This window comes from Acomys russatus, chromosome 22 (assembly GCF_903995435.1).
Source record: "Acomys russatus chromosome 22, mAcoRus1.1, whole genome shotgun sequence".
Lineage (NCBI taxonomy): Eukaryota > Metazoa > Chordata > Mammalia > Rodentia > Muridae > Acomys > Acomys russatus.
Window position 1 is genome coordinate 16,919,192 of NC_067158.1, and position 25,139 is coordinate 16,944,330.

General features: G+C 42.6%; 1 pseudogene; it reads right to left on the minus strand.

Annotated features, from left to right (window-relative positions):
• Positions 1-627: 627 nt before the first annotated feature.
• On the minus strand, positions 628-1,225 carry LOC127205534 (60S ribosomal protein L15-like; annotated as a pseudogene).
• Between the last annotated feature and the right edge of the window lie 23,914 nt (positions 1,226-25,139).

Genomic DNA, 25,139 nt, shown 5'->3' on the forward strand with positions numbered 1-25,139 from the left:
TCAGGTTAACTGTCTCATTGCTGCATTAGTCCTGTACTGAATGTGCTTCCACCTAGTTCCCGAACCAGGAAAGCACAGTCACTAATGCTAAATGTAGGTAGCATTCTGAGTCAGCCTGTGGATTCTGCCCTGCGTCCACAGCTAGTTCTCCCTCCAGGGTTTAGTGAGGAACGGAGCAGCAACTCAGGTACATGATTGGGATCTACTTAGGTGAAACAGATTAGACATCTCACATGGCAGCCATTTGACACCAAATAATCACACTTGTGCTCAGAAAAATGACAAAAAATGGTATGAATATCTTGCCTGGGATTTACCAGAGAGAGTGGAGAGAACAGTAGGCTGGAGGAAGAACATCTGTTAATGCCTAAGCTTCTCTCACTTCATCCCCACACTAAGCCTCCTGAAGCCTCACCTGGGTTGTTCAGATATTTACTTGCAAATGATGTGTCTTGAGATCTAGCAAATGGAAACTTCCTTCAGTCGATAATTGCTAATAAAAATGTTTTTAGGAGTTTAGTAGATAAGGGATTTATAGCTACACCTCATGTGACACTTCTTTGTCTGATCAGATTAATTTTTTGATTAATTGTTTATCGGATATAAATTATACAAATATTCTATGCGTTAGTGGTAACGGTGGAGCTGGAGAGTATTGCACCTTCTCCAGACTGTGCAGCAAGAGCCACTAATAGCATGGTGGAACTTGTGGCTCTTTCCAAGGCCATGGTTCTTGCACCTAGCAGATGTCATCCCATGTATCTCTGTTTGTGAACTGGTTTGTGAGCCACTGGGTGTCAGGATTTCTTCTGATAGCTTTATGGACTGGATCAATGAGGATAACCTCAAAAAATTTTATATCTGGAATCTTCACCAACCTAGTAAGAAATCGGGACTCTCAAAGTCCCATTATGGTGTCCATCTTTCCTCAGCAAAACTGAAGGCTTTGTGCAAATTTTAGCTGGCTAACACCATGGTGGACAGGCTTGCCATAAGTTGCACCCTTAGGAACTAGGTGTTTGCGGCTATCACAGTGGCCATAAATGACATAACCTTGCTTGGCCTTGTATGCCAGTCTTTGCACCTTACTAGGCCAAGTGGGGCAGAGAGCTCTGTGCAGCGCAGAGAGCTATTGGTATTGCCAGCAGCGGACCCTCAGAAGAAAGCGCATCATGACGGACTGCTTCTTCCTCCATAACTCCTGGATGTATTTGTATGCACCCATCTTGGCTCACCTGATAGCTGCCACCAGAGGATCTGACCAGAATGGTTTATAGATAACTGCAGAGCATAAGGTTCTTGAAGTAGTGCATACCATCTGTCCTGTCTGTTACTCCAGCCCAAGTGCCAGCCACAGGTAATAGTAGAGTGTGGCTAGTTGGAAACCAGGAATTGAAAAATGGGTAAAGGCCACAGTTAAAGTCTCTACTTCACTACTTTGCACATTTGCTACACTGGACTCCAAGCATTGTGTCCTATCATTCGTTTCCTCAGCCTTGTAGGCTTCAACCCCTGTTAGTAGCTGTTTACAGATCACTCAGGGGAGGCAGGCTACAGGGAGCTGGCATTCACTACTCCAGATACTTCAGAGAAGGCTACTGACTTGGATTAACAACTTTCAAATCCGTGGGAGTTAACTCTTGAAAAAACAATTTCGTAATCACAAATTACAGTATTTCACTTTAAAAATACAAAACTTCATGTAGTCTTCTCTAGGAGGAAGAGCCAGATTGCGTCCTTGGAGGACCTGTCCACCTCACCATCCACATGAAGTCAGACCTCGTGCACATCCCTCCATTACCTGGCTTGTTCTGTCAGAAGTTCATATTGTAATCATTAGCCATATTTACAGTTGAAAGGAGGCGGGCAAGGAGGTGGCTGGCAGCCAAGTTCCAACACCAGTGAGGCTAGTGTGTTATTCTTCATCCTCTTGATATGCGAGGTCCTTTGGTTGCCAAGGGCTGTGCCCTCCTGAGACAGGGACATCAACTCTTCGGATTGGTGAGATGTACTACTGAGCATCTTCAAAAAAAAGTCCTTTTTTTTTTTTTTCAAGAGTTTGTCAGTTCTTAATGTGTATTTAGGGTATCTTAATATTCAGGTTTCCAATCATACACAGGAGCCCACTTATTCATCAAGATGTTATCATTCTGTTTATTGTGCAAATTGACTTTTTCCCCTTTCCTGTTTTTTTTGTTTGTTTTTTTTTTTTTTTTTTTCCTCTTTCTTTCACATCCTTCCTGTGGTTTGCCTGGAGGATTACAGTAGCTGTGTAGCAGGTCTGATGGCCAGGTCTCTTCCCACTGTTTATTCCACCCCCATCTCCTGCATTTTAAACAGGTTTCTAAGACGTGAGTCCTCATTCTTCTCAGGGGATCCCCATCACCAGTTGGGCAAGATTGCTACGTTTGCATAGTGCTCATGGTCCTCTCTGACATGCCCCAGCCTCAACTTTGCCACTTCCCTTCTCTAGTGCGTTATTAACCACACCCTCGCTGGGAAGTTCACTTGAGTAACACCACAGGTAGTTCCCACAGCATGAGATGACCTTGACCCCCTTCAGACGTGGATACACATTAGTTCCCCAGTTGGAACGTCACGTGCTCTTGTCCCTGTGGCAGAGTTGCACTCATACTGCCAGATTCCAGTCAGAGCCTGCCTTCTCTGTGGGTCTTGGCCTTTGCCAGTTGGATAGAGACCATTTTGACTTACCTGTCCATTGTGGAGCCTCTCAGAAGCTAGTAGTCTACAGACTGGTGCCCATTTTTGACCCTGTCACCAGGTGACCAAGACATCCTGAGGGAATGAATTTGCCTCTCCAGCCCTCAGGCTCCCCAACCTGGGAAAAGTAGTGGTGACTTTTTAAAGTTAGCTGTAGAAATGGATTGATGTTAGATGTTTCAAATTACTTAACATATTTTCTAGCATACAGTGTTCAGTAAAAATAACTACAGTAGTACGTTGTATGACTGTATCGTCTATTTCCCAATTTCTTCGCTAAGCTATGGCAACTTCTTACTAAAAGAGCTTGGATCTTTCTATATGTGTCAGTCAGAGCCATGGTACTAAACCTCTCTGGATAAATTGCAAAATGACAAATGAAAAAAGGATAAGCCCACCAATATTCATAAGCTCTGATGGCATTTCCCAGCTCAGTAGACTGAAACGGGACTACCTTGGAGTATGGATGTTAGACTCCATACCACAGCAAGTCTTTGCCATAGTGAAAGACACTCAGAGGTGCTAGATAGAAAAGACAACCCTTAAAACACCGCGTTCAGTAAAACACTGTGAGGTTTGCCACAGAGAGCTGGCAGACGTGGAATTGTTCATGCCTATTACATGTATAAGGAAGAACGAGAGGATCTGTTCAGGGAAATGGTCACAGTGGTGGGCTTTGGGCTCTTTGGGCGATGAGTGACTGAGGCAAAGGGAACTGAAAGGGGCAGCGGTTGTCTGACACAACAAGCCAGTTCAATTTATTTTTTGGAAATCAGAGGATCTGTGCAAACTTAGACTAGAGGCAGAAGTGACACAGTGTCACTAGGGTTCCTCCCATACAGCTGGGAGCATCATTTTTAAAGAGTATGCACCAATGTGTGCAGAAAAATTCATCTCAGTGACTACTAAAATAGGAGTGTGGGATGTTCTAGTCAATTTTTTTTTTTTTTTTTTTTTTTTTTTTTGGTTATTTGACACAGGGTTTCTCTGTGTAGCCTTGGTTGTCCTGGACTCACTTTGTAGACCAGGCTGGCCTCGAACTCACTGCTAACAGCCTGCTTCTGCCACCCAAGTACTGGGATTAAAGGCTTGTACCACCACCTGAACATCATTGGTGTTCCTCAGTGTCCTCATAGAAAAATCTACTTGTCGGTTTTAACTCAATCACAAAAACTCTGTAGAGTGCCTAGCACATATTTATAGAACGCAACAACCCATGGCTATAAAATTAAAGTTATACAAAAACATGTCCATATGTTGATATGTACCCTGTATCTGGGAGGAGTCGTTAAGAGGCTAGGAGAAAGAAAAGGAAGGTCGTAGTCTCTAAGAGCGGCTGCAAACACCATGCTCTCCTGTCTGGTGCTATCCATGGAGTAGTTACATGGCCCCAGCATGATGCGTCTCACTGCATGTTGATTTGTTTATTTCCATCCTAGTTAAATGCTGATGTGTCTGGGTAGCCCCTGCTCTTCGGGAAACTCTCTTGATTGGAGAATCCAGATTGTGCATCCAGTCCCACCCAAAAGTATTATTCTTAAAATATCTCTGTGCACTGATCAGAAATAACAGGGTTAATGACGCTCTCACTTAAAGGGTCACAGTTATGTTTCAATATTAGCACCGCTGAGATGAATGATGATGTGTTACGGGTACCGATTTAATTTGAAATTGAAATTAAGTCAATTAGCCTTTAAATTCTCCTAAATAAGTTCCATTTGGTAGCTCAAAAATTATTCAAATGTTACAATTTTGAATACAAGAATTTTTTTAAGCTTTATATATTGAAGCCAAAAATTCATAATAATAATCATATCTGTTACTATGCTCTCTTGTCCCAAGATAAAAGAATACCAGAAACCCTCATCCCAGACTGGCTGTGGTGTAAAGAGAGTAACTGTTTGCCGAAGGGGACAGCAGACAGGAATAAGGCCCCTTTAGACTGCTGTGAGGGAGGGCAGATTTTTTAATTGACAAGAAGAATGAGATATGGTGATCAAATGATCCTGGAGAGACCACACACTTTCAAAGCCAACACTGGCTGTCTAGCAAGGGTGAGGCCCTGGGTTTGAACCTCAGCGTGGGTCTAAAGGGGAAGGAGTCATTTTCTGGCAACCATCTTTAGACAGTCCTCTACCCTCAGCCATCAGGTGAGAGGTCTGCAGCCTGCAAACTAGGTGTGACCCTACTCTCAGTTCCTATTGGGCCTATCCTGCCCCCACTTTACTTCCTCTACAGTTTTGTACAAGTTCACCCTCTACTTAGGTGTAAGCTTCATTGAAGACAATCTAGTTTTACTAATCCTTCTAGGTACCTCCAATCTAGCAAAGGAGTTGACACTGAGAAGTATGTGCCTATCAAAATAACTAGACAGTGTTCCAGCTCGTTGAAACTTCCAAATAGACACGTGTTCAGTGTGATAAGTACATTTCTGTGTCCTTCAAAACTCCATTGAAAATATCATTCCAAAGTGATACATGAAGAAGGAAGGCCTGGGAAGACGATAAAGCCACCAAGGTAGAGCCACCATTGTTGCGGTTAATTTAAAAGCATGACCTAATAAACATTTTTATTAGGCTAATTATTATTACAGTGGTATTTTCTAACCCACTAGCAATCAATGAAGATGCAGACACCTGTGCATTTTAGAATTTTAGAATAAGCCTTTACCTGGGGCAGGGCAGATATTCCCTCCTAAGCCATCCTCCAATAACTCCATCTCGTTCTATCTGCTTCTAACCATTTCTATCAAGCTATAGCCCACTCATCATCCCAAAATACTTGCTAAAGCTCTTCATCTGGGCAAAACCCTCCATACACACCACGCCGGCCATGTGCTTCTTATTCCATCTAAACCATGGTGGCTGCCTCCTTCCTTCTCCTTCTCCCTTTCCTCTCCTCCAGAAGATGCTCTTCCGGTCTCTGACTGCTTCCTTTCTCAAGAAACTCTCTGTTTCAAAAGTCTGCAAACCTTAGCCATGCCTATCCCAGTTTGCCTGCCCAGATGTATCGCCTTTTTATTAGTCAAACAGGAATAAGTTTTTAGGCAAGGTGACAAAACATTTTGGTGTATGTGACTCTGATCCTTTGGGTAGCAACCAGACCAAACACCAACACACTATGACTGGGATCTGTGTGCATATAAAGGCATGAGGCAATGTGCTACTTATTTCTGTTGTGTTCTCTATCACACGAGGATAAACCTGGGAGTCAGCAGCCAGAAACTAGGAAGAAGGCCCTCGCTGATGTTTGAAATGGTTTTAAAATCATAGAACCAGGGCCAGTGAGGTAACTTAGCAAGTACCAAGCTTAGCAACTGGAGTTAGATCCTCAGGATTCATATGAAGAAGAGAACCAATTCCTACAAGTTGTCCTCTGACCTCCACAAGTGCACACAAACACACACTGAATAAATGAGTGAAGGAATGTAATATAAAAGTTTAAAGAGGAAAAAATAACATAAAGTAAAACCAGAGGACCACCCTCATGTCCAAGATTCCACCTGCATGACTTAAACAATTAACTTCCCCCCTTGAAAACGAAGGTTAATGTCCTTCGAATGTCTTCCATTCTCCTCTGTTTCCAAGAGGATGCTGGCCAAAGAAGATATTAGCCTTCCCAGAGTCTTCAGCTTGCTCATAAAACAAGGATAACATTTTTCATGTAAGTAGGTTTCTTAAAAGCTGCCCATGGAGCAGCATACAGATAAGAAACCAACACTAAATACAAGGAACTTTGGGACGTTAAAATCACCTATGGAGAAGTGCCCACTGCCACAACTGTGGGGTAAGTAACAGCTTTCTGATTGGATTTGAGGCTTGTTGCATAAAAAGGAATTTCACACCTGGCATTGTAATCCTGGTCAAAAGCCCATGAGTGGGAAAGTCATTATTCCTAGGGTGGAAACTGCTATTGTTATTTTGCTAAATGGTCATGCAACTTTTAGAAAGTACCTTCTAAAAATTTACATTTATACCCCTATATCTTGACTACTTTCAACTTTGGTCAAAGAAGCTTCTTTTTGCAGTGGGCAGAAGCAAATGCAGAGATGCATAACTGGTTAAAATCCATAGACTAAGAGAATGAGTGCTCTGCCTGAAACTGGACCTTTATATTACTCCCCCCACCACACACACTACCATCAAGGCTCAGGGTACATCAAGGAAGAGAAGGTGAGAATGTAAAAGCCAGAGGATGATGAGGAGTGCTATGAAATGCTGTCCTCTGGACATGACGTGACCATGGACCATGGCTCTTATGAATTTATAGCAGCTAGGGTTACCTGAACAAGACCTGCACAAGATCAAGCCACTCAAAGTTCCTGCATAGAAGGAGTAGATGACCTAAAGAACCCGGGCCTTACTGAGGAGCTATTGGTGGGTGATAGTTGCTGTCGAAGAGAGACTCACTTTTTGAGGATGTAGCCTTGAGTAGGTCTGTTATACTTCTGTGAGTGACCCCACACCCATGTACATGTGGACAACATCATTTGGACTTAGTGGGTTATAAAAAAAAGATTAAGTTTGGAGAGAACACATTGAAAAAGATAAACAGGAAAGTGAGGGGTGGATATGGTGGTAGATATTATCATATTTCCTTGTATAAATGTGTGAATTTCTCAAGAAAAACTCAAGTCCAAGTAGATCAAAGACATCAACATAAAACCAGATACACTAAGTCAAATAGAAGACAAAGTGGGAATAGACTTGAACTCATTGGTACAGGAGACAACTTTCTGGACAGAACACCAACAATTAACAAATCAACAATTAACAAATGGGACCTCATGAAACTGAAAAGCTTCTGTAAGGCAAAGGACACTGTCAAGAGGGCAAAACAGCAGCCAGTAGAATGGGAAATGACCTTCACCAACCCTACATCCAACAGAGGATGAAATCCAAAATAGATAAAGAACTCAAGAAATTAAACATCAACAAACAAAATAACTCAATTCAAAAAATAAGGTACAAAGCTAAACAAAGAATTCTCAACAGAGGAATCTCTAATGGTCAAGAAGTACTTAAAGAAATGCTCAGCATCCTTAGTCTTCAGGGAACTGCAAATTGAAACAACTTTGAGATTCCATCTTATACCAGTCAGAATGGCTAAGATCAAAAACTCAAGTGACAGCAGAAACTGGTGAGAATATGAAGAAAGTAGAACATTCCTCCATTGCCAGTAGGAGTGCAATCAATCTGAGAGTTTCTCAGAAAAAATGTGAATAGTTCTACCTCAAGACACAACTATACCACTCCTAGGCATGTACCCCCCAAAAATGTTCCACCATAGCACAAGGACACTTGCTCAACTATGTTCATAGCAGTTTTACTCATAATAGCCAGAAACTGGAAACAACCTAGATATGACTCTGTAGGCTTAGACATTTTTAAAACCTACATTATGTAGGGTTCTTAAATGCTTCTACCTCCCTTCCAACCCACCAACCTGAGGTAGAAAAGAATAAAAGTTAGTAGGGGCAGGGGATGTGGATCTTTTTAGGTGTTCTTCGTTGAGCCAGTTCCACTCTGCATTGTCAGGATATCATCAGTTCAGTCCAATAGCAAACACCAAACAACACAAATCAGTAGCAGCAGCACAATCTAGAGAAACAGGAAGGTTCCGCCAAATTGGCACAAGTCAGTAGAAGCTGCCAGACTCATGGGAAATTCTCTGCAATGTTCTCTCTGAGAAGAGAAGAATGGCAAAGAGATATAAACTGTTGTAAGGTACAGCAATGAAAAAATATCCTCTATCTGTGCAGTTCTATTTATATCCTTTCTAAACATCATGCACCCTCTTATGTGTCTGTTTTCAGCAAAATATCACATGTCCTTTCACAAGACAGATTCCAGAAAAACATCACATGCCTTCTCATGGCTCTGTTTTCTGCTAACAAAGGTCTCAAGGCTGTCTTCAGCAGTGGAAAAACACTCCCACATCCCATACTTGGGACCAAAACAAAAAATACATAAAAGAAACCAAACCTTCTACTATATCTCTCAACCAAAGAATGTATAGAGAAAATGTAGTGCATTTACACAATGGAATACTACACAGCTATTAGAGAACATCTTGATATTTGCAGGAAAAAGGATGTAACTAGGAAAAAATTATCCTGAGTGAAATAACTCAAATCCCAAAATACATGCATGGTATGTACTCACTTATAGGTCCATATTAGCCCTAAAGTACAGCAAAATCTTGATACAATCCACACGCCCAAAGAAGCTAAGTTACAAGGAGGGTCCAAGGGAAGATGCTTGAATCTCACTCAAAAAGGGAAATAAAATAGGCATTGGAGGTGAATAGATGGGGGGGGGGGGACTGGATAATAAAGGGGATGGGGAGGAAAGCAGGGTTAAAGATTAGGAGTAGTTAGAGCAGGAGAGAGTAGGCTGGGTGAGAAATCAGAGGTGGGGGGTATCTCTGGGATTTCCCTCTTTGGAATAGGGAAGGCCCCAGGAAATCAATGAGGGTCACCCGAGCTGAGACTTCCAACCATGAGGAATATGGAGCCTGAAGCGGCTACCTCCTGACACCAACCTACGCACAAAACCTTCAACCCTAAATTTGCCCTGCCTATAAGATGTGCAGGAGCAAAGATGGAGCAAAGATTGAGGGAATGGCCAACCAAACACTGGATCTACTTGAGACACATCCCATGGGAGAGAACCGGTCCATGACACTATTAATGTTACTCTGCTATGCTTATACACAGGAGCCTAGCATACCTCCTCTGAGAGGCTTTACCCAGAAGTTGGTGGAAACAGATGCAGAGACCCACAGCCAAACATTAGACAGAGCTTAGGAAATCCTCTGGAAGAGTTGTGGGAATGATTGAGGGAGCGAAAAGGGTCAAGGACTTCACAAGATCTACAGAATCAACTAACCTGGGCCCAAGGGTGGGAAATCACAGAGACTGAATCACCAGCCAAAGAGCATGCATGGACTGGTCCTAGGCCCCCTGCACATATGTAGCATATGTGCAGCTTGGTCTTCATGTGGATCCCCAACAACTGGAAAAGGGTCCCTTTTTGTGTCTGATGACTACTTTTGGATCCGGTTCCTTTAACCAGGCTGTCTTGTCAGGCCTCAGTGGGAGAGAATGGATCTAGTCTTGCAGTGACTTAATGTGCCAGGGTGGGTTGGTACCCATGGGAGAACTTCCCCTTCTCTAAGGAGAAGAAGAGGGAATAATGGTTGGGGGGAGGGGCGTAGTGTGTGAGGGGGAACTGAAAGGAGGGAGGGCTGCAATCAGTGTGTAAAGAAAAGACTTGATACCCTATGAGCATATAAAGGGGCAAGAAGTCCCCCTCAGTCACAGTCATAGGGGAGGAGAGTAAGGGGAAAAAGGGAGGGAGGGAGGAATGGGAGGATACAAGGGATAGGATAACCATTGAGATGTAATAAGAATAAATTAATAAAATAAAATTTAAAAATATAACAAAAAAGCACAAGTGTATACATAAGTCCTTTGTGAATTGCAGCAGTAAGATTTTAGCAATTATCTCCTGACATAAAATATTCTCACATGATTAAATTATATAAAGTCTGAAAAAAAAAGAAAAATTAAATAAAGTTACCATGGCAGCTTTGCCATGCCATGATGGTGCAAATATATCATTATTTGGTTAAGATGAAAATGAAAACAAAAACTGAGTGTCATCTGTGGTGTGTGTATGGTAAATGTCAGATAGTTTCATCAGTTACCTTCTTCCTTAATATTTGAGATAGGGTCTCTTACTGTACCTAAAACTCACAGACTCAGTTAGGCTGTCTGACCAGCAAGCCCCTAGGATCTTTCTGCCTCCGTCTTCCAGAACTGGGATTACAGTGCATCACACAGCCTGCTTTTTGCATGGGTACCGGAGGCCACAATCTATGTGCTTATACAGCAAGTGCTACACAGCCATCTATCTCCCTGGATTTATGAGTACCTTTTTCTAGATAGAATCTCTCTCATCCCTTACTCCAGAGTCTCATATCCCTAAAGTAGGGACAAAATGGACAATGTGCTGGGACATTGAAGTGGATTTTATCTGCCAAGTATTTTATCAACATCTCTGAGTACCCTCGATCACCCAGATTTTATCATAGCAGGAAATAGAGAAACAGAAGAGAGCTCTGCACCTGTGCTCCTTCACTTAACAGTGTGGTCATCTTCGGGGACCTCGGACAGCTTCTTAATGACATGAGGTTATGATGGTAACTCACGCCTAGAGTTTTGAGAGGATCAAACCCGTGGTCTACAAGAGAGCACTTTATAAACTGAAACCAAATGCAAACATAAAAAAAAAATTATTGCTCTGACCTGGAAAGACTACTGGGGATTTCTGGAGCAAGGTCACTGCCCTTGATCTTCCCTTCGGCTGGGAGGAAGTTATCATCTTGGGAAACACGATTCCTCACCCTGGAGCCCAGGAGGTGCAACCTCAAGGCACAATGCTGAGATACCAGAGAAGCAGTAGCTACGAGCAGACACTTGGCTGCTCTATTCACTCACGTGTTCTTATGATCTTCCCAGAGACAGACCCTCACAGGATAGGAAACTACATGCCAGAAACCAGTATCACACCCAGACAGACTTTGTCACAACCATCCCCTGCCCTCCTAAGGGCCCCTTCATCTGTTCATCATTTTCCAAGCTTAGAGGCCTCATTCCGTTCAGGTGTATTTGCTTTCTTCCCTAGGATGCCCCTGTGTACACAATAAATGTACTTGTCTAGCTTTTCTCCATCTGCCTGCCATTGGCTAAAGTCAAAAGGTCATGGGGCCCTCAGAGAGTTGAGAGAAAGTCTTTCAGCTGCCCTAACTGTGCTTTGGCTAGTAGCTGCTGACTCCTACTCACCTCTCAGTAGGTGGGTCCAGTAGCAGTTCTGTCTCAGACCTCACTCCCCTACTGCCTTTGGCTCTGGCCTCTGCCAGGCAGCCATCTTGTTGCTCATGGAATTTGCTGATAGCACCTGCTTTTGTACACATAAGATTCCTTTTCTTCTAGTGTAGTCCTGCTCAGGTGCAAGAATCACCCATAGGAACTAACTGTAGAATGTAGGGGAGTCCTGTTGAACAAAAGTTACAGGAGCCAAGAGGCAGGAGCACTTGGGAAAGACTCTGCTACTACAAAAAGGGCCACAGCAGATGGAGACCGGGCTTGACAGCCATGTCCCCATCCCTATTAAGGTCTTTCTGCTTTGGCTAGTCTTTGAGAACATTCTCTTCTCTGGCACATGGACTGCTTCTTGTATCCAGAAGTCCAGGGAAATGCTCTGGGGCCCCAAGGTATTAAGGGTTTCCCTGTCCATGTGCTTCAGCTTTTCCAAGCTTGCTAGGACCAGGACTCACTGGAGTTCTGAAACATTCACTCATGAGGTTCACATAGGAATCGAAGTTAGCCAAAGTGTATCCTTGTCTCTGCATTTAGTGACAGTTGTATTGAAAAATCATTTGATCTTAGGAGTCAATACCAGCTCTGTCACTGACGCACAGGAGTCATTTGGCAAATGGAGTCCACAATGACAATGTTTAATATTGTCAATTTGTCATCAATCAACAGGGGCGATGATGATTTTAAATATTATAAATTTGTCCCTGCATCTTTGCACTAACAGAGATACTTTGTCTCTATGCATTCTTTTTCCCTTGATATTTTAAAGTAGTAATAAAAAATGCTGGTCTCCTTACACATTCGTTCTGATTTTGTCTTCCTCCTATCATCCCTCGAGCCTTAATTGACCCTTTATTATTCTCTTGCTCCCGTCATTTCCCATTTCCAATATGGTTCCAGGCGGGTAACTCTAAGCTGTTGTTTGAACCTGTCTCACCATAAATACAATTTGACAAACTATTTCCAAGCAGTCAGTAATGTGAGAAGGGAGGTGAGCCTTCCTTCGCGTCTCATTGAGCCTCGCGCATCCTTTCGACATGAGCAGCTGAGCTGAGGGGAGACGGTGATATTATTTTGCTTAGATTTCAGACAATAAAAACTGTGATCATCAACCTGGGTATACATTTCAGACTTGCCCCTTCTCTTTGCTGATAGAAAAAGGTCATAGTCATTACAAGAAGGATGGTGAGGATGTAGGACAAAGCCCGATGTGTACAGCTGGGTGCTGGGGTGTCATGGACCACTGAGCTAAGGAAATTCAGAAGAGGAGAAAGTGGATTGCTCATTACCAGCTCTCCCATTAAATTTTGGGAAAGAGGTGAAGACATGAAGTTGGCACATTATTTAGACACAGTTTAACATTTTTTAAAATGCACACGGCTCATTCTTTCTCACAGGAGAAAACATAAGCACAGTGGCTTTTCTTTAGTCTTTCTGTGGACTGTGACAACGGTCCATCAGCTCTAACCAAAGAAGCAAAGCTATTTTTATATATTAGAGTAGGAAACCTTTTTTAATATCTGCATGTGACCTTCCTTATTTTCTTAAGATGCAGATTACATTTTCCCTTTATTGGTTGAACTCCCACTTTGTTTGTCATCAAGGGCTCTACACTCTCCTGCCAAGCTTACTTGGCCTAGGAAGGCCAACTGCTTTCCCCATTGCAGCAAAGAGTGGGAAATGTATACCTTAGGGGCCCACAGTGCTCTTCACTCATTTGTCATTGGTGCTGGTATTGCTGACTAGCATCTGTCCAGCCACAAGAAAGCCCTGTTATGCTACTAGTCTGATCCAGGCACCCACAATGATCACATTGGTGCCTGGCAACTGGACATCCGCCATTTTTTGTCTACCTACTTCCAGAGTGATTTATCTGAAGCTCTAACCATAAGCAACTGGCCTTTGTGTCCTGAGTTCCAGCCTTCTTCACAGTGGCATGGGTACATTTACTCCTACTATAGAGCTTAGAAACTTTAGCACATGACATGTTGTTCATTGTGTCAAGAACGTTCTTTTCTTTTCTTTCTTTCTTTTTTTCATTAAAAGGAAGCACTCTAAGGCTTCCCTTTGGCATGTCTAAATTGCGATGTTTACGCCTCTTGTGCTTTGGGTCATTATCAAGCTAAGTAAATGTGTTATTTCAACAAGAACTTGTTTTGTGACAGCATGACAATTTATTTGAAAACTTATCTATTAGCTGACAATGGGCAGGTACAATACACAGCATGGATGCATTGCATAAGCAGACGATTCACATCCCATGTGAGTCAGAGAGCCAGCGCAGGGCTTTATCATGCTGCTCATTACAGCCAGGATTTGTACCTTAAGAAGGTTTTGTTTGTTGAATTTTTTATTCTATATTTTTGGACTGTAATGAAATGAGGTAACTGAGACTACAGGAAGTGAAACCATGGATATGGGGAAACTACTTGCTATATGTCCTTCTGCAATGTGAGATATTTCGCTCAAATTATTCCTTGCTAAACAAGGGACATCTTTTACAAAGTGAATTTTCTGCCTCACAAATTGCCACAAAAATAAGTAAGTAGTTTATACATTGTTTCAATCCCAATACCCTATAATAGGAAAGAAAACAAAGAAACAAAGAAGGAAGGAAGGAAAGAACTCTACTGAAAACCTCACTAACTTCCAATCTTTTCTATATCCAAATAATTCTACTTTTGTGTATTTTGTGTATCCTATACTAGTCCTGTTTGCCACCCTAATCAGATTCTCTGGGACTTCCATTTGGGTTAGGAACTGGGTCTTTACTGGTCTCTGTGCCTCAACCTGACTTCTTACCTCACTACTAGGACACCCTTCGTATACTCCAGTGGTTTCACCACTCAATGGTTTCACCCAAAAAACACAACTTCCACAAGGATTTGGTGGTGGTTAAATTTCTCCCATGGTTTCATCGCAAGCAGGAAATTCTAATATAAACATTACTTGGAGCCAACAATCATAATACACTCTATTGGAGGCTACTCATCAAGTATGACTGAGAAACAAGAGGATTGTGAGTGGATAAGACTATTATTAAAATGGGAGATAAGTTTTGATGTAATATGCAGGAAAAGTGGTCAGAAAGAGAACCACAAAATGGTTAAAAATTATTAAATATTCCCTTATTAAAGCTTCCTGTCATATGTCAATCAGAAGGGCTTGTGATATAGATGGCAGGGCACAAGACACCAACACCATGTCACTTGTCCGATGCTCTATTTACTCCTTAGACAGTTGATGTTTCTATTCTTTTTCCTGTCTGAAATGGTCTTCTCATTTTATCTGCATCCATGGAAACCCTCCCTCTCCATTCAACACCAATCATACTCTAGAAAGAGAAATTCCAATCAACTCTTTCAAAAAGATGTTTATGTTATCTAATGCTAAATGTAGGTAACTTTTACAACATATTTGGTGGAGCAAGGGAAGTTACATTATAACATAGGTCATAACTCAGTCATTTTTTTACCCTATGCTAAGTAGCAACAAAAGGACCTGTTTGCAGTAGGAATTAAAGAACCATGATTAGAGAGACTGTGAATTCTCATGCATGAATATTTTCCTAAAGTGAACCATAGTGTGATGTGTGCATAAGAAATCAAGAAAATAACTGCCCCCCCCAAGAAAATAACTGTAATAACTACACAGACAGAAGTTGGCAGGCGTGTAAAAAAGTGAGAGTGTTATGCCTGCTTATAGAATGGACAAGAGTTGGTCTGTTCCTCAAATGGTGACAACAGACTTATCATATGACACAGCAGTTCTACGCTGGGATACATAACCAAGAGAAATGAGAACTTGTGTCCTGCAAAACTTGTACATGAACGTTCACAACAGCATTTTCTATAGTGGGAAAGGATGAGAACAGAGAAACTATTAATTGAGGAATAGATAAGCAAACCTTGGTATGCCTGTGCAGTGGAATAATACCTGGCAATAGAAGGAATAAAGTACAGATATATGCCACGTCATAGATGAGTTTCAAGGACATTAGCATACTTTAAAGGGCCAGATTCAAGGACCATATGATCCTGTTTACATAAAATGTCCATAAGAAGCAAATCTACAGAGCCCGTTGCTGAGTGCTCAGGGAAGAGAATGGAATTAGGAGAGGGGCCGGTGTACAGGGATGGATTACTAAAGGTGCAAACATCGAATGAAAAGGTTTCCCATGAACAGTAGTACAGACTTCATAGTTCTGTAAATACATTGTAAAACTGTACAGTTTAAACAGTGTGCCTTCTATCATCAAACTATATTTTAACAAAAGTGTTAAACCATAGTGTAGAAGTAAGGAGGTGTATCAGAGACCTAACCAACTGGGTGTGCCTGGCTATTGAGATGGGAAAGTTTTATTTCCTGGAGTTTAAAGCTAAAAAATGCTTTCACCATCATTTAGAGGAAAAACTCTGGACACATCCCCTTACAGATCCCACATGGTGTGTGGCTGCATTCTCAAGGAGAGGCCAGGCAGGCCTGGAGAAGCAAGCCTACACATAGGGCTACTAGGGCTACACATAACAAACAGTCTTTAGTCCTGACTGCCAGGTGGTCTAGATTTAGAATCATGCAGGAGATACACATTTGGATATGCCTGTAAGGGTCTTGTCAGAGAGGCTTAACTGAGGAGAGAGAGCCTACCATGGATATAGGTAGTACCATGCCAAAAGAATCACCATGTCCCATATATAAGAGACAAGAGATGGCTCAGAGGTTAAGGGCACTGACTGATCTTCCAGAGGTTCTGAGTTCAATTCTCAGCAACCACATGGAGGCTCACAACCATCTATAATGTTATCTGATGCTCTCTTCTGTCTTTTGGGTTTACACGCAGGCAGAGCACTGTGTACATAATAAGTAAGTAAATAAATAAATAAATAAATATTTTTAAAAAGAAGAAAGGAGAGGAATGAATACAGGTGCTCCGGCAAAAAGTGGAGGAGGAACATAAGCTGAAAATGTTGCAACAAGGAGAAGCACACAGATAGCAACAGGTGATGACCCAGGGCTCTCCTGGGAACAAGAACTGCAGGGTGAGTATACAGACAGATGAATTTCAGGAAGATGGCTCATAGAAGTGTTGAGACTGGCAAGAAAGCAAACTAGAATCTGAATCGTGTCATCTCGATAGTATTTGTATCGCCTCAGGAAAAACCTCTGGGATAAGCTGCTATGGCATTCTCTGAGGTCAGAAGTTCCACCCTCCACGTGGGCATCATGGTCCCGTGGGGTAGACAGGGTCCTGGCCTGAATAAACAACAGCAAGTATAAGCGCCAGGATGCTTTGCTGCTTCCTGGTGATGGATGCCACGTGATCAGTTGCCTCAGGCTGCCCTCCCAGGATGGAATGCCCTTTTAAACTGTGGGTCAACAGGCCCCATCTTTTCTGAAAAACTTGTCTGATTTTTGTCACCACAATGAGAATGGTGACTAATAACTAAGGACCCTAGAAAGAGACACTGTTGTAGTTTGGTGCACTCATTCCTTCCTCTCCTGGGAACCTGTCTCTTCTCTGGACTAGTCCTCCTGAATCAGTGAGGGTCATCTGCTGAAACCTGCTTCACAATGACATTGAGAGTCAATCGACCAAGATTTAGTCAGGAGAGCAGAGGCAAACTGATTCCTCAATTTACCATTACACTGAATAAAGATGTGGATGCATGATGCTACACATCCCCGAGTGCCTGACTTGGGTGGACATTGTTTTGTGGAGGCCACATAATTAATATTTAAATATGTGGTAAAGTCCCACCCCAGACTGTCTCCAGCCTTTTTAGCTGGCCACTTTTGTGTCCCCCCGGTGCCCGCACTCTCTGCTTTCTGCTCCTAGGACACGAGGTTTCTATTTTTATGATTTACTTCAATCCTGACAAGATTGCAGCTTTGTGTATGAATAAACCTGAGGAATAGAACATCTTGACATCTGATCTACAATGATCTAACTTTTCTGAAAGAAAGATGAGAACAGGAGTAACTTGATGATTGCTTTGTTCTTGGACCTACGTATGATACCCTCTTATCATTTTTTTAAATGTTGTGCATGGATGTTTTGCCTGCATGCATGTCTATGCACCACTGAACACCTGGTTCTCATGGAGGCCAAAATGGCAACAGATCCCTGGAATTGGAGTTACAGACAGATCTGAGCCACGGGTGGGTTTTGGGAATCGAAATGGGTCCTCAAGAAAAGCAACAAGTGCTCTTACCCACTGACCCATCTCTCCAGCCCTTACCACAGTAGTGTAAGAAGCATCAGGTTGGAGGCAGCCTAGTGACCAGCAGCAGGTCCTCAGGTAGCTTTACCTCCCTCAGATCCATGCTGGAAGCTACAACAGCTCTTCTTAGTCTCCAAGTTTCTGGAGTCTTCATGTTGCTGAGATTACTGTCAGAGCTTACCCTACTTGGCCTCAGAGTATAGCTAAACTGCACACTGTAACTTCCCAGAGACTTCCAATAACTTCATAGGCGTTGGCCTAGCATAAAGGGATTATGAGGTAGAGGCAAACTTAAGGCTTTATGTCCCCTGGTCCTGCTCCTGATATCCTCCTGCCTCATCTAAGAGATTCACTCCCAACTTGGCCCCAATTCCATGATTGCCAGTTTCCTTGGCACACTCCATCTTCCTCGGGGCCCATTGCTCATCTCTGCCCTTACCCCTACTGGAAATCCATAACTAAGGATGGGAGAAACATGACTTCTCAACCCCATCACCACAACCTTAAAGAAATATGTGTTCTTCAAGAAATCTGATTTCCTCACGACTAACCTCAGGTTAGCCTCCTCTGAAGCAACTACCGAAAACATATCACCTAAAGGATAAAAACCCTCTCAAACTGGGGTAGACCTTCAGAACCTGACCGCTGTGTGTGTTCCAAGTGCAGGAAGGTGAGGCCTTCGTGCTCCTAGCCTGGGAACTGGATAATAGGAAGCTCACATCCTATGGGTAAGATCTGAGAAGCTTCTAGTGGCTGGGCCTCATGATTGCATCATGCCAGAAAACAGATAAGCAATAGGATCAGAGCCTGCTGTGCCTCAGGGCTTGCCACATGCCAGCACCAGATACCTTATCCTGTTCTAGGTGGGAGTATGAAAATGACCTTCAGAACCATTCTGTGACTCATGCGCGAGATGCCACCAGCCTTCATTCCCAGGGCTCTGGAGAAAGTGATGTTTTGATTGTAACTTCCTTTTTAGCTTAAAAGTGGTGTTGAATGTGTAAATTGAATTTGAAAGCATCACATATAGTTTCCAAGCTGCTCAAGAAGTTTGAAGCACAGAATAAAGAAAAAAAAAAAAAAACAAGACGTCAAATTTTGCTTTGTCGTCAAGATAAACAACACTCCAGAGGTAATTAAGATATGTAAAAAATAAAAAATGCTTAATTAATAAAAAAATTTTAAATAGTAAATATAATAAGATATAGAAAAGATATTTCCCTTTTTTATTTTTTAGAGGAATTGTACTGTGTTAATCTTCCGTATGGCACACAGTTCTTAGTTATTAAAATTGTTTTTTAAGAAGGAAAAATGAACTAGAATTTTAGACCTCTGCCTTTCACCATTAAAGAATACTATTGAGTAAACATGAATAAAATGTTACCAATAGGAAAAATATGTCCATAAGATAATTATCCAGGGTAAAGGATTAGTGCACTCTCTCAACATTCACTTGTTAGATATCTTTGAAAAGTAGATGTTAAATAAAAAGACATCAGAGTTGATCTGTAATATTTTTTAAATCTGTAATCTTCTCTACAGGGATAGAGACATAGTCGGAGTGCTTCACTGATATAGTTAACTTGAAAATAACTTAAAAATAAGTCAATAAACAGAGGTTGGCTTTTATCTGTCTTAACTAATGACAGATACTTTCCTTTTTTCTTCTTTATGTTATTAAGAATCATAAACCCACATTTCTTTCCCGAGGACATGGACGGTCTCTGTTTCCGTGCATCAATCCAGCTCCATCTTTGTTTGCATCAGTCCCTCTGGGGGGAACTGCTCCTAGCTGAGAGGAACAGCTCCTTGCTCTGAACCACCCATCTTCTCTCTGTTCCACTGTGTTTGGCAACCCTGCTCTTTCCATCTCAAACCGTTACCATCCAAATATGAATGGTGACTGATCTGACTCATTTCCTAACGCAAGCCCACATTATCCCTCCCCAATGGCTTACATGGAGCTTTTCCTTTCGTTGTGTCTCATGCATGTTCCATGTCGGCCTCAGCTGCAACACTGCCTAGTGTGTCCCTGTATTGTCAGGTTTTTCACATGTGTACCCTCTTGGAAATGAAGTAAGACACATCACAACTGGCCAGGGAGATTGTGATGGGGACACAAAGGCCCACCTCAAGTGCTGTGAGGACATGAAAGAGGAAAAGAGAGTGGCTTGCCTGATGATCTCTCGGGCAGGGCCTCAGATAGACAACAGAACTTGGCTAAAGGGAGCAATGACAGGGGTGTTTGAGAAAGAGGATGGGCATGGATGAAGGAGACACAGGTCCGGGCCAGAACTGTGAGGGGTATATGGGCTACAGATGGGTAATAAGAACAGGTAGGAAATCTTAGGTCACCATAGGCCTCAGGCTTCCTCAGTGTGGACGTGAACAGACAGGTCAGCTCCCTGTCCTACGAATTAAAGATTCTATGGCACAATACAGTGAAAGGTAGAATCTTCTTTAAAAAAAAAAAAATTACTTCTGATGCTTCTGAAACAGAGAGCAGATGGTAAAAGTGTAGTTTGGGGAAGTAGATTAATTTGGTTTTGTGTGCTGACTTTCTCACCTAGCTGGATGGTTAGGTAAACAGGGTAAGCAGACCATCTCCTCTAGCTTTGTGGTCTTCCGGGATGACATGGAAATCTCCACACTCAGTCCTAAGGCAGTGAGTGGAAGAGATGGGCAGCCATCTGAGAGAGCCAGCACAGTCCTCACAGATCATCTCCCAGCCTCTGAAGGGCCCCTGTTACCCAGGCTGCTCTGGCCTACCCTGAACTGCATTGGGAACAAATATATGGTGTGCCCAGAGAAGCCAACAGGGAGTTCAGATGCCACTCTGGCGGGTCTTGTTGCTAAAGTGGAACTTTTTATGCAGGAAAGCAAGGTAAAAATTTCCCAAGGGGTTTCTACAAGATTTCCAGCACTTCCTAAATTAGCCCTGGCCAGTAAAACCACGAGAAATGACTTCCTGGCAGGGCTTGGCACTTCCATTTCCAGTCCCAACCGAAAGCAGGAAGCATCAAGACAAGTCGTAATTCAACTCTTCAGTTGCCTTCCAAAATTATCCACATTCAGGTCCCTTGACATTTGCATCAAAGGTCAGGAGTTGTTCTGATTTTATCTGTTCCAGATTATAGACTTGTTTTTTAACCAAACCAATTGCACGTGAAAACGCTTTTGTGTCTCCCACCCTATCCCTACATATGCTGAGCATGGCTCCCTGGGCTGAGCAGTTTCACATACTGTAAACCTGAGTTGGAGCATCATCATCCTGGGAAGAGAATGTTAAAGTCCTGCCTCTTAGATTCAGACTACCTGGATCCAACTCAGGGCTCCTTAGGGGTGTGACAGGAAGCACACGCATGAGGCACGAGGTTGGCTACCACCAAAGAAACAGAAAATAACAGGTGCTTTGGAGGAGGTGAAGACAGCGGAAAGTGTGTGTGTGTGTGTGTGTGTGTGTGTGTGTGTGTGTGTGTGTGTGTGTGTGTGTGCCATTGATGGGCATGTAAAATGGTACCACAGCCACTAGAGCAAACTTTGATAACATACAAATTGAAATAAAGTACTCACCAAAGCGCAGATACTATGAAATTTGCGTCACTTTGGTAAAATGTTCCTTGTCTTCCCACTGAAGGAGGATTCCTAGGAATAGGATGGTACTTATGAAGAGCAAGCATGAGGTGAGGGTAACAAATCAGTACTCAACAAATAACGCTTAGGTTGATATTCATGGGATATTGATGATGACTGTTCAACAGTGGAGTGAACTTAAGACTACAGAAGTACAAACTTCAAATTTAACCAAAATGTAGCATTTGTATCATATGCATTTACCACAATTAAAGAATTTTAAACATGAAGAAGCTCTGAATTTTCTAAAAGACACTCTAATCATTGAAGTTCATATAGGTGTGTGTACACGTACATATGTGTGTGCACATGTGTGTGTAAATATAGATATCGTATACATTATCTTAAATATCTAAGGAAAGCTAAAGGTAACCACACTTGGTGGTCACAGCTGTGACCTGATGGCCTGACAAGTGCAGGTGTACGGAAGAGTCTAGACTTCGGGCAGCCATGTTCTCTGGAAGATGAAGCAGCAGAGATCAATGCCCACGTGGTCACTCCTGTCTCTGGACATTGGACACATGGAACCGTCTAACTGATCCAGAACAAAGAGCACACCCTCTGCTCAGAGTGAACTGCACCTCATCCCTAAGATATGCTCTAGCAACCCCACGTGCTGCTAGTGTTAGGCTTCTTAGTCTTCTTGCCTCTTTCCTCTCTGCTGCCCTTTGCTTTGTTGAAATGAGCTTGTCTCCCTGACCAAAGATCAATGGGCATTTAGAAAAACATGGAACCATTCTGTTATATTATTTTATGGGAGGTGTGTAATCAAGTCATAGGATAGATTTTTTTCCTTTAAATTATCAGATACTTCTCTATTTGTGTTTATTTGCCACTTGTAGAGGTGCCTCTTTAGACACCTGTAAGCCAGCACTGAACAGGTCTCGTGGAACTTATGGCATCCTCTCTCATGTCACTGACAAGGAAAGTGAGGACCTGTTCTGCACATGTTCTGAGGTCTGAGTTCACCAGCATCTTCCCTGTGTGAAGGAATAGAAATGGTGGGTGCTGTCCCCTGGAGGCGGAGACCTGGTGGCACTCAGAGGAAGGATAGCAGGTTACCAAGAAGAGACTTGACACCCTATGAACATATACAGGGGGAGGAAATCCCCCTCAGGGGCAGCCATAGGGGAGGGAAATAAGGGGGGGGAGGGAAGAATAGGAGGATACAAGGGATGGGATAACCCTTGAGATGTAACAAGAATAAATTAATAAAAATTTTTAAAAAATAAAAAAGAAAGAAAGAAATGGTGGGTGCTAGCACATGATGCTCTGCATGAGTGTGGGGCTAAGCAGCTCCAGAAGATGCTAACCATGCCGGTCTCCTTTTACTCCTGTCATCTTCGCCTCACTAAGCCGGGATAAACTGTGATATCTGCTGTAGGAAATGATGACGTGGTGATCCACAATTCAACTATATTTAGGTTGGAGACCCAGCATCATCTTTTAGTTACTTTTCCTGCCTCCTGCACTCTTTTCCACCCTGTGATGGTCAATATTGGTTTAATCACCCAACAGCCTACGAGCACTGCCATGACTGATTCTCTAGATTAAATCAACTAGGTGCTAGGATGCATCCTAAAGTTAGATGAATGCCAGCATCAATCACCTTCTGCTTCCTGCATGTTGTTTTTTATTCTTGAGGTGTGGGGATGCATGTGTCACAGTGCAAATGTGCAGATCAGAGAACAACTTTTGGGAGTTAGGTCTCTCTTTCCAGGGATCAGGTTTGCATGGCAAGATGCTTTTATGAACAAATCCTGCAGTTCTCAACTGGAAAACAGAGATAGTTACATTAAGATTCATAACAGTAGCAAAATTACAGTTAAGAAGTAGCAATGAAAATAATATTATGACTGGCATCACCACTATATAAAGAACTGTATTAAAGGGCCACAATATTAGGATGGTTGAGAACCACTGACTGAGGCCATCTTACCAGCCAACCATGTCTTCTCTTGACTACAAGCTCTTTCTCCTGACATCTTTTCCCAAGTGCCCAAAATTAAGAGTGCTATAGATCTCTCTGTCTCTGTCTCTCTGTCTCTCTGTCTCTCTGTCTCTGTCTCTGTCTCTGTCTCTCTCTCTCTGTCTCTCTCTCTCTCTCTCACACACACACACACACACACACACACACACACACACACACACACCACTCCTGGGAATGTGCTACAGCCCTTTTCTTTTTGTTAATTAAAAAAATTTTTTTTACAATTTCATGTAGTCTATAATGTAGTCTGACTCTTCTGGTCTCCCACTGTTATCTCTCTCTCTCTCATCTCCATCAATTCCCTTCCTCTCTACAAGTGCCTTTCTTACCTTCATGTCTTTTTGTTTAGTTTGGTGAGCCCACTGAGTTTAATCAGGGTTGTTTGTTTGTGACTATGATATGGAATTATCTATTGAAATCTGGTGGGCTCGTCAGTGGCTACACAACTGAAGATAATGACTCCCTCTCACTTAGCATCTACTGATAACCAATAGTTTACCAGAGAGGAGTAGGTAGTCCATGAGCCTCTCCACATCCTTGACCACCTGTTGGCAGGCCCGGTCTTGTGCAGTACCAGAGTAGGCAACTGCAGTTGCTGTGCATTGGCGACTCATGTTGTGTCTAGAAGGTAGCATTTCTCAGCCTTTCTCCCTGTCTTTTGGATTTACATTCTTTCTGTTCCTTCTTTCATGAGGTTCCTGAGCCTTCAGCAGGTGGTAAATGTGTCTTGTTTTAGACTGAGAAAAACCCCATACTTGAGGCAGGAGAGATGACTTGTGGCTAAGACACCTACTATTCTTGCAAAGGTCCTGGATTCAGTTCTCAGCACCCACATAGCAAATCACAACTTTCGCCAGTCCCAGGGTGTCTGAAGCCCTCTTCTGTCCTTTATGGACACCAGGCATATACATGATTTACATACATATATGTAGACAAATGCCATAAAATAAATTAAAAATAGAATTAAAAAAATTAAACCTCACGCTTTACTCAATACACCACTCTATTATTTAATAAGCCAACCTTTCCTCCATTAGCAACAACAAAAGAACATGGTGCCATTTAGGAGACAACCTCTACAGCCTGTCTGTAACATGCTTACATCATTACAGCACTGTGACTTATTACAGACCAGTGGGATAGAAGAAAATTGGTCCATACAGCCACATCAACATGAATGCAGACCCAATCCTGCCCTTTCTGGGCTTGTTATAATTTTCTCTGAGACTCAGCTTCCATACCTATGAAATAGAACCCTAATGAGAACCTTGGAGAGTCACTGTGACTATATATATGGTACTTTTAGAGTGTTTAGAGTCAATGAACTCCCCCAACCCTGTTGCATTAGCACAGCTGCAAGCTGCCCTTCCCTGGGACTGTGAAATGGCTAGGGGAAGTGTCCCAGCCACTGCCAGACCTCAGCTCATCCCACAGTCCTATTGAGCTGTGGGGTCAGCAAAGCTGGGCAGTCACATGGCTGGCAGTTGATGTCTGCCTTGATTCTTCCCCCCATGTGACCTTCGTTTACCAGAAGACTGGCTGAGCATTCTTCCTCAGTGGTCTCAGGAAAGACTTTCAAGAGGTCAAAAGCAAAAACCAGCAAGAGCCCCCCTCATGCTCAGCTTCTGCACCTTGCACAATTTTCCCTGCCATCAATTTCATTGCCTATTGTTACTAAGAAAGTCACGGG